At 35.3% G+C, this 14,038-nt stretch overlaps 1 protein-coding gene across 1 annotated transcript in view; it reads right to left on the bottom strand.

Moving 5' to 3' along the window:
* IFT74 (intraflagellar transport 74) overlaps positions 1-14,038 on the bottom strand; it is a 2,643,271-nt gene that overhangs the window by 394,515 nt on the left and 2,234,718 nt on the right. The window lies entirely within an intron of this gene.

Here is a 14,038-nt window from a genome sequence, read left to right on the forward strand (position 1 = left end):
CTAAGGCTACTACAACAGCGATCATTCGAACATCTACTGTTATGGTAAGTTCAATTTACACAACTGTACTTTATGGTAATTAATAAGCCCAGAGCTACTGCTAAGGCATATCACCAAAGTGATAATGGTTCTGAAGTAGAGCTTGAAATGGTAAGGTCACCTGAATCAGAGTAGGATTAAGCAGTCAGCGGAAGGTTACCATAGTAGTTTAAAATGGTATGTGCTGTGAAGGTAATTTTCCTTTGGAACATGGAGTGCAATATAAGCAGCACAGTTTTAAAAATGGGTAATTTCCCAACCTGAAAGGCCAAGTGGTAGAGTGGTTAAGGTGTATGTCTCTCAACCACAAGGTGCAAGGTTTGATTCTCAACACTGGAAAGAATTTTTCGCCACAGTGGTCAGGAAATCCTTCTACGTGGCACACCTCATTACAAAAGGTTTCTCATCCAGAAAAAAAGAGGTCATTGTTCCCCTCTACTCATCACTCATTAGACCCATTATAGAGTACAATGCCCCTTTTGGTATGTACCTCACAAGACATCTACAACAACTGGAAAGGCCACAAAAACACCTCACAAAGAGGATTACTGGCCTCAAACAGATGCCTTACCCAGACAGTCTCAAAAAACTCCAGCTTTACTCCGTCACATATCGCCTACTCAGAGGCGATCTCTGCCTAACATACAAAGCTATGTCAAACCCAGAGCTGTTGGACATGCTCCACTTAAAGAAATCCCAATCCCTCCCAGCTACACACTCTAGGGACCTAAACCTTGTCACCACAATAAACAGAACATGCTGGAGGGATAGATTCCTGTCCCAGAGACTTCCCATACTCTGGAACAGACTGCCTATCTTTGTCAAACAGAGCTCCTCATTAGCACTCTTCAAGAAAAATCTTGATGATTGGATGGGTAATAGGAAATTCACCCCAGGGATCACTTCTGGGGTTCTGCTTGACAGGGGCACATGAAAATAATTTTCTTGGGTGGCGAAAGCCAGGGTACCTTTTTGACTAGAATATAATGACAAAAGCAGGATCCAACACTGATTTATTAAATAATCTCTCTAGCGCCTCGGCTTTTGCCTTCAAGGAGAATTTTTTATTTTTTTGTTGTTATACTACCTTTTTGGCTAGGCTTGTATAGGCCCTAGGTCCAATAGCCTAGTACCTACCTATGAACCTATGTAGTCAGATAAAGACTATGTGTAATTTGCACTGGCTTCCTGTTCAGTGAATCAGTCTCAAATACATGCTAATGAAGCTGGCAGCATGTAACTGGTGCCCCCACCTAGTTAACTCAGCTATCTTGCTGTATCCAGTGGAAATAATTGAAAACAAGTGATTGAATCTATCATTTGATCAATTGTAAAACTGTAGCTGCCTGACAGCCTCATGTCTGAGGGTAGTTTGTCTGAGAACTGGCAAATGCAGACTCAGTAACTTAATTTGCTGTCAGTGAATATTGAACAGGTACATTATGTAAGACTTCTTTCTGTATGCCATAGAGGAAGATTACCAGAAATTGTGTATTATATTTATTTTTGTTAAGAAGAAAGAAAAAAAATGGTTCAGCTATGAGACAAAAGTTTTGTTTATGAACCCTAAAACAGTTTACCAATTAGTTGCCATTTATTTTTCAAGAAGATTTTCACATAGACTAATTGTTGTTCATTTTTGTCAAACTATACTAATTGTGTATCACCACCTCTGAATTATTACTCAATTGTCAAAATGGCATTATTATTGTTTCTCAGCCTCTATTGTACTTACAGTGTATATTAATGGAGGTAATATCATTTTTTGCATTTTTATACTTGTATTGCAAAACTGTGGAGCTTTTCTCCCCAGGCCTCCACTGAAAAAGGGCTATCAACTCAGTTGGACAAACCCAGTCAACAAATGTAAAATAAATAAAAAAAAAATAATGAAGACATAGGGTCCCATAGAGTCTATTGATGATTATGTTACTGAAATAAAAAAATCTAATTAAAGACTGAATTTGGTGGGATGGATGATTTGATTTATAAGTGTGGGTCAAATCAAGTGTGATAAAACAAATAATCATACAAGGGGCAGATTATTGAAATAATCAGATGTAAGTTTCAGTACAGTTATCGATATGCACAGAAAGTGAAATTATCTCAGTACAAATAGAAGTGCTCAGTGAAGAGTACGATGTGTGCAGAGTGACTTGTATAATGGAAAAGCTGAAAATGGTCAAAATAGAATAAATACTGATCTTGAAATCTGGCAAGAATGAGAAATAAGCCAAATATAGTGCAGATAAAACCTAGTGTAACAGATGAAGCTATAAACATGATAAAAAGAAATGTTCTGATGTTAGCTACAGCTGTAGAAACTATATCAAAGGGAATCATTTTGCTAAACTGTATACATTTAAAGAGATTAGTAAATAATCAAAGACAGCAGCAGACTCACAAAAATTAGTTATATGCAGACATAATCTGTGTTGCAAATAAGCACAGCTGAATAATGTGCAAGATAAAAGTACAACAGAGTTGCAATAAGCAGAAACTGAGATGGAAATCTGTCAGGAAAAACTCATAATGCTGCGGTAGTGTTGTCGCCTCACAGTAAGACGTTGTCCTGTTCGATTCTCAGCTAAAGCGTCTTCTGTGTGGAGACATGCGTGAGTGGGCGTACCTTCGTTTGAAGGTTGTACGTCAGGGCTGGCAATTCGGTACGTAAAAATCTACTGCCAATCATTAACGGACCAGAGTTCCGCTGTGGCGACCCCTAACTGGGAAAAGCCGAAAGATACAACAGTAAATGTGTCTGAAGTTTAGATAGAACAAAGGGTAACAGTCTGTTCAAACATTCAAACATTCAAAGCCCTAGGACAGAAATGGAGTAGCCTGAAGTAGTTGTTGTGTCCTTTGCTTATTCTAGGAATAATTCAATTCCAAAGAGTCAGAGATTGCTTACACATTAATATAAGAATATGAAATAGAAGATTCTAGTCAGGACTTTTGAAAATATGAATGTGTCATCTGTACTGGGGCATTTCACCTGACAGAGGTTTGGCATGCAATTACAGAGAAAAAGTATGGACAAGATAGTCTGATATTTTCCAAAAGAATCTGCAGATTTATTTACTGACTTAGGCTACTTACGAGGTGGTTATCATATTCAGGGAGGCCCAGCAGTACAGCTTCTAATATGTAGTCTAAGGAAATTTCAAGCAGAATGAGAAAGTGTTAAATGTATGAAAAAATGGGTGCAGTTCAGATACAAAAGATCCTAGGAAATGGAGGATCATTGTGGTTACTCTAGTATGACTAGACACATTTCATATTGTATAGACCTGCAATTTATGAATAAATCTATAAAAAGAGCACATTATCTCATTTATATGATTAAATAAATAGTTTCTTTCATGCTGTAGGCAAGGCATTTTATTATGCTGGATGTTATGTAGGGATTCCATCTAATAAACATTCATGAAGAAAATTTCAAGCTGTGTAATTTTAATTTACATTAGGAACATGCTGATTTTAATTGGAGTATAACAGTCAGTTGTAACTTGAGTAGTCAGCATGTTTCTAGCCTTTCTTCTAATTGGGATTTATCACATCATAATATTGAGGGGACAAAAACACTAAATGACTGCTTTACATATTAGAAATTTTGTCTCTAGTTTCTGTTTGGCAATTTTGTTTGCTTTGTATAAAATCTGTTGCAGAACCAAGATACACTGATCAGGTCATATCATCAGACGATTAGATGACAAACACTGAGGAAGAGACAACACCAGCATATATGGCTTTGGCTCAAAAAGAGGACAACCAGGCTCTCATAAGACTTATGGAATATGCAGTCTCAAATCTGTTGGATGGAAGTTTGCTGCTAAGGAAATTATGGAATGTGGTGCAGAATGGTATTGCAGTGCTTTGAAATGCTTAAACAGATAGTAACCGATGTACCTATATTGAAATATTTGTTGCAAATAGTCCATCACATTGTAAGCAGATGCCAGTTGCAATGGTATTGGTGCAGTGGTTCTGCATATATGTAAAACATTTGCTTATGGATGAAGAACCTCTATAGAAAAAAAAATTCTCCAAATAAAAGATACTGAATAGATAGTCATTATTATTTAAACACTTTCATTTTACATTGAACACAGATTTCTTCAGAATAAATGGCAAATAATACAACAGCAGTAAAATATAATATCCTTGATGACATTGTATAACTTTCAACTGGTTATGGTAGAATATTATTAACATATTCCACACTACAGTACACTAAAAGGCACATTTCTCATTTTTCGTGCATAACATGCACTTTTAAAGATATACTGCATCTTTTACAGAAGTCAACATGCTACACATGCTGAACTCTCAACTTGACAGTTAATGTTAAAATTAAAATGTTAGAATGCATGCATTTAAACACTTGCAACAGTGCATGTACATGTCTGCTTGTTAGAATATGTATACATGCATACATTAAAGGGTTACAATTTTCTTAGTTGAAAATAAGTAGAAAAATAATAAAAAGAATACAGTAGAGCAGATGTTTATGCATGCTTTGACATCCTACTGTGTGTGATACAAAATGTTCTGTGACTGATACATGAAAGGATATTAGTGCTCTGTTTTGCTATCATGATTATTAGTTTGAATAAAAAGCTAGATTCTTTTCCATTTTATTCAGTTAGTACGTCCAGTTTCAGTGCAGACGTTTGCTTCTTGTGCAGAGTATCCAGTAGCAGAACAGTGCATCTCTGCAGATTTCACAGGTCCTGTACATTCACACAGCTGAATCTGCCAGCTCTGTTTGACCACCTTTTGGGAGAATCAACGAGGGACTTTCTACGTTTTCTTGACGGAAGATTTGGCCACCTTCCACACAGAAACTGGTAATTCTCTTTTTGTTTCTCATTCTACAGCATGGATGCCATAAACAAAACAACTGTAAAATGTAACACTACCTTTCAGGTACACAGTAATAATAGTCCAGCACATGCATGGTCAGAATTTAAAGATTGGTATAAACATAACTGTAGAACATGTAGTGCTTTACTAGGTAAAGTTCATGTCAGTGCTTTATGTACGTTTGACTGCTATCTTAAACAGCAACATCATTGGTATGACAGTAAACGTTTATTGTACAAGTCATATAAAACTGCTTTCTGTGTGAAATGTCATAAAAGTAATGGTAAACAACTACATGCATTATGTCCTGTCACCACATGTAAAATGTTAATTTCGGAGTTACAATATCAGTCAAGTCAGTTGCTTACAGAATCTTCTGTACATCTTGCTAGACAAAAGTGGCATAAAACCACTGCACATTACAAAAGAGATAAAAACAGAGACAGGGTTCATGGTGAACTGACAAAAAGATTTAATAAACTTCTAAGACACAGTCAAAGTGATTTCAGAAAGTTCAGACAACATATGCAAACACTTTTTCAAACGTGCATAAGAGCTTTAAAGTCAGTAGAACAGAATGCTAACAAATATAATCTGGTTAGTAAAGAGTTACAGCAACAACAGTTAACTACGCTGATAGAAATTAATTTACGACATGCTATTCTACTTTTAGAAAATGGTTAAGTGTACACAGCGCAAACTTTCATTCAGTTAAAGCAAGGCACTTAAATAGTAATTTTAAAACCACTTCAAATAACAAAACTGTTCTAGGGCATAGAAATCAAATGAAAGTAGTTAAATGCAGTAAAGGCATCACGTCACAAGGCTGATATGCATGCATTTTCTTTTCACCTAAAGGGCAGCAAAAGGCAGACAACAGCAAATGTAAATCATGTAAATATATCTGTTTTAAGCATGTGTTAGTTGAGCCAATATCTCTTTTGTTTCTTACAATATTTTGTAATTGTATGATAGCATAAAAAAGGCAAAGACTCCAGCAAAAACAGTATTCAAAAGCAATATTATGCATAGTTAGGCAAGTTAATGTTTATTACAACTGCATTCTAATATCAAGTTGCAAGTATATTAACAAATGACTGAAGGTACGAGTAAGGAGTTATGGGTTAAGTGTCTGAAATGTGCAGAAAGAAAAAAAAGTATGTGAGCTCAAAACTTTCCAGGCTGCAATTGGTAGTTACAAGAAATGTTGTATAAAATAAAATGTTACTGGTACTAAAATTTATAAGGTCAAGGAAACAGGACTGGTCACCAGACCAAACAGCTTACGTTTTTCTAAAACATTATTGTTAAGTATTCATGTGCAGCATTAAGCAAAAAGAACAAAAGTCTGCAAGTAAATACTACACTCAGTATATGGACTATGGTATGCAGTTAAAATAAATGATGCAGGTCCCTTTACAAAAAGAGAGGTTACAAATAGCTACTAGTAACAGTAAACGTGTTTTCAAAATGGGTAAAAGTGATTCCTATTACAACATTGACAGTATAGGCAACAGCAAATTATAAAGATATTTTCTATTTTCCAAAATGGCAAAATAAAAATAAGCAAATGTGTAAGACCAAAGTGTCACAGTCTAGGTAACAGCCAAATGGCAAGCATACATTCAATTTTCACAGCATAAAGCAAATAAACAATACTGCAATAAAATGATGTATACTACAGGAGGAAGGGCATACTTTCAGTTTTACACTAACTGTGTAAACAGTACTGCAAAAGGGACTCAAATAAAAGTGCAAAGTGTTAATACCAAGAATACATTTTAGTGTGTCAAGTAATGAAATCAGCAGGATTCAGTTTAATGCTAAGTTTGTATATTGAACTGAGTGTACATTACAGCCATGTATGTACAAATGCAAAAACAATCTGTACAACCAAGTGTATTCTGTACAGTATATAGTAAATGGTTTATCTATGTAAATAGAGTAACAAGTCAAAGCTTGAAATTTGTGACATATGTTTTTTTCAAAAAACAAGACTGCAATGCCTTTGCAATAAAATACTCAAGCATTGTCAATAAATTACTGTATAAAACATAACTGTATAAAGTCATATTCAGATTCATCCAGTTCTAATAGTAATGGTTGTCATTATTGTGTTGACAATATTAAACTATGTTACTTGCTGTATTAAAAAAAAATAAATGTTTTGTTTCCCAGTGTGTTTATAGTTAATAGCAATATAACTTGACTAAAAAGTACATACTTCAGGAACCACACAAAGGAAACCAACGGCCTGTAAACTCCCAAAGGAAATCCAACAGCAAACTCAGCTGGAGTACACCCAAATTAAGCAGCTATACAAGCAGATAAATCCAATAAGCGAAAAACTGAAAGATGAAAACTGGAAAACTGGAAAAACTCTGGCAAAACTGCTTTATTTAAGCCTTAAAATTATAGCTTTTCGTCAGTCCACAGACTAACTTCTTCAGAAACAATGTATCCAAAATAAGTTTCAACAGTACTCTTGGCTTTAAAAACTCTGAGTAATGACATCACTTCCTCAAATTGACTTAAAGGGATAGTACCCCCTCTTTCCATCACTATGGTCATCACACTCTAGTATTCATTCAATAATATATGCTTTCAGTTTTTCGCTTATTGGATTTATCTGCTTGTATAGCTGCTTACTTTGGGTGTACTCCCACTAAGTTTGCTGTTGGATTTCCTTTGGGAGTTTACAGGCCGTTGGTTTCCTTTGTGTGGTTCCTGAAGTTTGTTTTGTGTTTTTACTTAAAAAGTACATACTAATATACAAAGTTTTGTATTTAAAATAAAACAGAGGGAATGTACACAGTGATAAATATGTTTAAAAATGTATACATGCATGTGCACATCTGTTTGCTAGTTAGATGCATATACACATCTGTTGCTATAATATATGTAGAAATAATATAGTTAGTTAAATACATGTATTTCTGTTTGCTAGCATACATATATTCTGGTACAGCTTGAGACAAGCTGAATGTTCAGTGTCTGGAACATGCTTCAAGGACTATAAATAAAAATGCAGCTGCTAGGTAAGGCACACAGCATTCAAAACAGATATCTGCATTTCATTTGCATCATTCTGAACATCAAAACCGAGGGAATTACAGGAATAAAACTTAGGAAAATGCTACACAAAATAGAACACAAAACAATTTCAGTTGTAAAAAGCATACAGCATGTACCTTTGGGAGGATAACATTTGACAGAAACATAACAGCATGGTTAGTTAAACAAGGTCAGGCATGCATAAAAGTAGAAAAAAATCAAAGACTGACATAAACATTTCCATAAACAGCTCTATCTCTATTAGATGCTGTACATCACCTCAAAAATGTAACAGTTCTGACAAGGGGAAGACATCATGCAAAAATGTCACCGTGTGTAGACAATAACACAAAAATAAGAATAAACTCAAAAGGGGAAAAAAAAGAGTATGATTTCTACCAATACTCTATTTGTATAAACAACACATTAATACAAGGAAAAGGACCATGGGTTAAAATACTTACCATTTTAAGTAACAGGCCAGTACTTCATACAGATCAAATGGTAAAAATACCATCCACTTGTACTATGATAGGACAACAATACGAAAAAACAATATTGCACTTCAATAATACATTTCCAAGTTTTAAAGATACCAAATGCAGATTTAAAAGAGCTTGGTATGCAAACTAGTAGAACAAGATATCTCACAGATTTTACATTTACAAGCACAATGGAAGTAAGTCATTACAAGTATCTTTGATAGACAGATTACACTTTAGTACTAATGTATCTAAATGTGTAAATTGGCTTTACTTGGCTCAAGGACAGAACCCACATGGTTAGAATTGCTGGAGCCATGTCAGACTCCAAACCAGTTACAAGTGGCATCCCACAAGGCTCAGTCCTGGGACCTCTATTGTTCGGTATATATTTCTCGGCGGTACAGGCCAACACGGAAGGACTGTGGCTGACCAAGTTCGCAGATGACTGCAAACTGGGTGCCATAATCAACTCTCCAGCCGACACAAGCATCCTCCAAAAGGGCCTCATAGAAACAGACAACTGGTGCCAGAGCCATGGCCTCAAGCTAAACGCCAAAAAGTGTATAGTCATCCCTTTGGCAAAAACAAAGTGCCCACAAATTACCACATAGGTGGTAATCCATTAAGTACAGAAGAAGTCATTAGGGACCTGGGGACCCAAGTTGATAGCAAGCTCTCATTTGACAACCACGTGGCCAAAGTGGTTAGAAAAACATTTTATATAGCCCACCTAATCATGAAGGGATTCACATCTAGATCAGGGGAGGTCATTGTGCCTCTTTACTCATCCCTCATCAGGCCCATAATTGAGTACAATGCCCCTTTTGGGATGTACCTTACCAGACACCTGCAGCAACTGGAAAGACCCCAAAAGTACCTCACCAAGAGGATCAAAGGGCTCAAACAGATGCCATATGCTGCCCGGTTAAAGAAACTCCAGCTCTACTCAGTGGCATACCGCCTGCTCAGGGGCGATCTGTGCCTGACGTATAAAGCCATGTCCAACCCGGAATTAATGGACATGCTGCACCTCAGAAAATCCAAACCCATCGAGCTACACGCTCGAGAGACTTGAACCTCAGCACTGAAATAAATAGGACATGCTGGAGGGACAGATTCATAACCCAGAGGCTCCCTTCACTCTGGAATAAAATCCCAGTCCAGGTTAGGCAGAGTCCCACATTGACTGTCTTCAAGAGGAATCTTGATGAGTGGATGGGAGATCATAGGTTTACCCCGGCTATCACTTCTGTGTCACTGTTAGACAGAGGCACAGTATACTAGCCTCAAAAAAAGGCATAGCAAAATTAATTTAAAATGGGTGGCGAAAGCCAAACACACTCTGGCTAGGCTTATAAATGCCCTAGGGCAAATAGCCTAGTATGAACCTATGAACCTATGAACCTATTAATAAAATGTTATGTGAATGGACAATATTGTCTTCAAATTTCAAAATGTTTGTTACAGTGGCACCGCAGTTTGTATGTGTGGTTTCAAATAACCCAGTGTTAATAGTAAAAGACAAAAACAGAAGCTGACATTGCCCATAACTGGTGGGACATAATCACAAGATGGTCATTATCTGAGACCAAATTGCTAAATTAGTTAATACATCCTGTGTTGATAGTTTTGGGGGTCATAATAATAATAATAGCTTAAAACTGATTTATATGATGCAGGTTACGGAGAATTACAATAACTCAACAAGTTATGATTGCAAATATGAGCAAAGTGGTAAATGTTGTAAATAATAATGCTAATAAAACAAATGCAGTCTTTTCTTTAACTGAAGTTTAGTCCATTCCTCAAAATAATAAAATAACGGGGAAATGAAAGAATATTATTAAGGAACAACAAAAAGCAACCAGGAACCAGGAACCAGGAACCAAACAACAAGCTATGCTGAATTTTAACATAAAGTTTTCTTATCGTAAAGGGAAAAATGTGAAAAATTTTTTGGTGAAAAGTAGGTTTGTTATACCCTCTCCAAAATTATACAATGAACCTGTTAGAGTTGGAACTTTCCCTTGTGGGAAGTGTAAAGCTTGTAAGCACATCATAACTAATTTTGAATCTATCAATAATATTAAATTTAGTAGTCATGGTTTTTTTGACTGTAACTCTGTTGGTGTTGTTTACATTTTACAATGTCCCTGTAATAAATTTTACATAGGGGAGACAAAAAGAGCATTCAAAACAAGGCTCTTAGAGCATGTTAGGGATATAAAGAATGTTAAGATAGACAGTCCGGTGGCAATGCACTTTGCAGAATTTCATAATAAATGTAGTGAAGGCTTGAAAGGGACAATATTAGAACAAGTTTGTGTGTCTGTATATTACAATGTGAGTATAAAAACTCTTTTATTGCAAAAAGAAGCTGTATATATTTTGAAATTTAAAACTATGTCTCCTCTTGGGCTAAATGAAGAGCTCAATTGGAAGTCATTAGTTCATTAAGGTGTGTTTTAAATTAATTAATTGTATAATTATTTTAGAGTGAGCTGTATATATTGCTTTGTTACTGAAAGCATTTTATTCTCCTTGAAGGCTTTGGCCGAGACGTCAGAGAACTATTTCTGTTTATAATAAATTCTGCTGGTGGATATTGTGCTTGTTGAAAGAATATTATTACTCTGTTTTGCTAGCATGATTATTAGTTTGAATAAAAAGCTGCAAGAGTGATATGAAATATAAAGGGTTAATTTAGGAATAGTATAAAATGCTGAAAAATAAGAAGTAGTAAGTGTGTTGGCATAGCTTAATTAGATATTGGCGTCCATGTAAAGGAGTATGTTATTGAGAAACAAAGTCTGTAAAAATAACTGTGCAGCTGGAAGGACATCAATGAAGTAAAGAGATGTAACATCAAATAAGATAAAGTTAGAACATCAAGTTTCAGATAGTGCTGGAACATCACGTTTCAGATAATGCAAGACTGAGTTTCCATGGATCATCAAACTACAAAGAACCAAGGACAATGGAGCAAAGGAAAATTGTTATACAAAGAAAGAACTGTTATACATCAGACTTTGAGAAAAAAATATCAGACTTTTTGGTATAAATATGAGTGTGTATAAACAAGCTTTGGGAATTTGGCATAGAGCGCTGACAGCATTTGTGTTGCATGCTTGTAGATCTGAAAGGAAAATGTGATAGTAAAATGCATATTAACTGAAGCAGTTTGTCTGTGTCTTTATTGTACTTAATACAGATCACAATAAATAGTTTTGCATGCATGTAAATGCAACTAACAGCAAGAAACCAACAGAAGGCAGTATATAATTCTTCAATACAGTTTCAATGAGAAATACAGATAAGGGCAACTCCCTAAATCCAGGTGCAAGGGTGACCAGAGGCAGAAATGACTTTCCAAGTTTACCTTGAAACAGAACAAAATGCATCTTATCAACAGACTGTATGACATCAAGCAAATACCAAAGTGCTGACTTTGAAAGTTCCCAGCAGACTGCATTACATCAAACAAATTCCAACAGTATTGAACATATAAAGGATGTGATCTTTTTGTTAGATCTGGTATTTGTAGGAATACATTTGTTCCGAGGTAAATGAAGAATGGAAAGTTATCATATCTGTGCTGAAAAGCAAACCTTGTACATTAAAAGCTGTAGCTGTAACAATATAGTATGTGTCATCTGTTACATAAAAAAGTTATTTTATTAGTAACTGCTCTTAAGTTGATAAAGTACAGTGCTGTAAAGTAGCAGCCTACAAGGCTCAGTGTCTTAACCAGACTTTGGTTCCAGCAGCATCGTAAAGAATTTTTCAGTGGCAAGCCTAGCCTGTATCTGAACACAGGGGGAGTGGTGCCTTGTAGAGTGTCACTCCAGTAAAGGTGCAGTAACTAAAATTTTTGAGTAAATCCTAAATAGGAGCACTCCTGTTTTATACAGCTTGTAGCAGTACAGTTTTCAGATGTCTGAATCTGGAGTGAGACTGCCGTGCAGGAAGGTCGCAGTGCCATAAATTATACAAGTTGGTGAGTTCCAAGGTTTTGAATATGTAACTGTCAGTTTTGTTTCGCCAACATTTCAAGTAACTACAGGGACTTTTCAGCCATCTACTGCAAGCAGCCTGGCCACCTGTCTTTCTGTTGAATGGTAAGAATTTTCCTGTGTTACATACAGTATGGATGCCATTAGGGATTGTAGTAAAAAATGTAAACAAAGTTTTACTCTTAATCTATCAGAACGACCAGATAAAATCTGGGACAGAATGCAATGTTGGTATAAACAGCATATTAGTAAATGTAAAACCTTAGTAGGGCAAGTTGATAGGCATTTTGCAAAAGGATTACTCTTGAGGTATCAGAATAACCAGATAAAATTTGGGACAGAATGCAATGTTGGTATACACAGCATATTAGCAAATGTAAAACTTTACTAGGGCAAGTTGATGTACATGCGTTATGTAAATGGGTAGCAACATTTGACTGTTATCGCCAACAAAAATGTGTGGTATAACAGTAAATGTTTATTGTATAAATCATATGAAACTGCTTTCAGTGTACAATGCCATACAAATACAGTGTAAAACATTGTTTAAAATGGATAGCATACACAGCAGAATCTGATGCATGGACAAAAGACATTAAGTCAAAAGAGTGACATGCATGTATTTTCTTTTCACCTAAAGTCCACCTGTTTAAAATGCACAAGAACAAAAGGCAGACAAGAGCAAATATAAATCATGTAAAAATATTTATTTTTAATTAAATTTTGTATTGTAAAAAATAAGCTAACCAAGTTAGCAGAGAAGACTAAAGCAGACACAGCACAAAATTGGTGGGACATTTTTTTCAGGATGGTCTGCAAAAGGAAAAAAAAAACTGTTAGACTGGATTATACACCCAATTCTGGTAGTAATGTTTATCTTTGCATTAACCATGTAGAATTATGTTTTGACCTGTTGTATCAAAATAAAGCTAAAGGTTTTGTTTCCTAGTGTGTTTTCTGTAAACCATGATGAAAATTATGACCTGACCAAAGAATATATAGCAATGTAAACTGTTTGAGTGTTTTTAAAACAAAACAGGAGAACTGTTAGAATGCATGCATTTAAACACTTGCAATAGTGCATGTACACTTCTGCTTGTTAGAATATATATATATATATATATATATATATATATATATATATATATATATATATACACACACACACATACATACATTAAAGGTTTAAAATGTTCTTAGTTGAAAATAAGTAGAAAAATAATAAAAAGAATACAGTAGAGAAGTTTTTACACATTTTTTTGGCTTCCTACTGTGTGTGATACAGAATGTTCTGTGACTGGTACAGTTTCAAGGAGAAATACATATAAGGACCATTCCCTAAATCCAGATGCAAGGGTGACCTGAGACAGAAACAACTCCCCAAGTTTACCTTGAAACAGAACAAAATGCAACTTATCAACAGAGTGTATGGCATCAGGCAAATACCAAAGTATTGACTTTGAAAGTTCCCAACAGACTGCATTATATCAAGCAAATCCCAACAGTATTAAACATATAAAGGATCTGATCTTTTTTGTTAGATCTGGCATTTGTAGGAACACATTTGTTCCAAGGTAAATG

Source organism: Protopterus annectens, chromosome 2.part0, assembly GCF_019279795.1.
Source record: "Protopterus annectens isolate FY-2018-M chromosome 2.part0, PAN1.0, whole genome shotgun sequence".
NCBI classification, from domain to species: Eukaryota; Metazoa; Chordata; order Ceratodontiformes; family Protopteridae; genus Protopterus; species Protopterus annectens.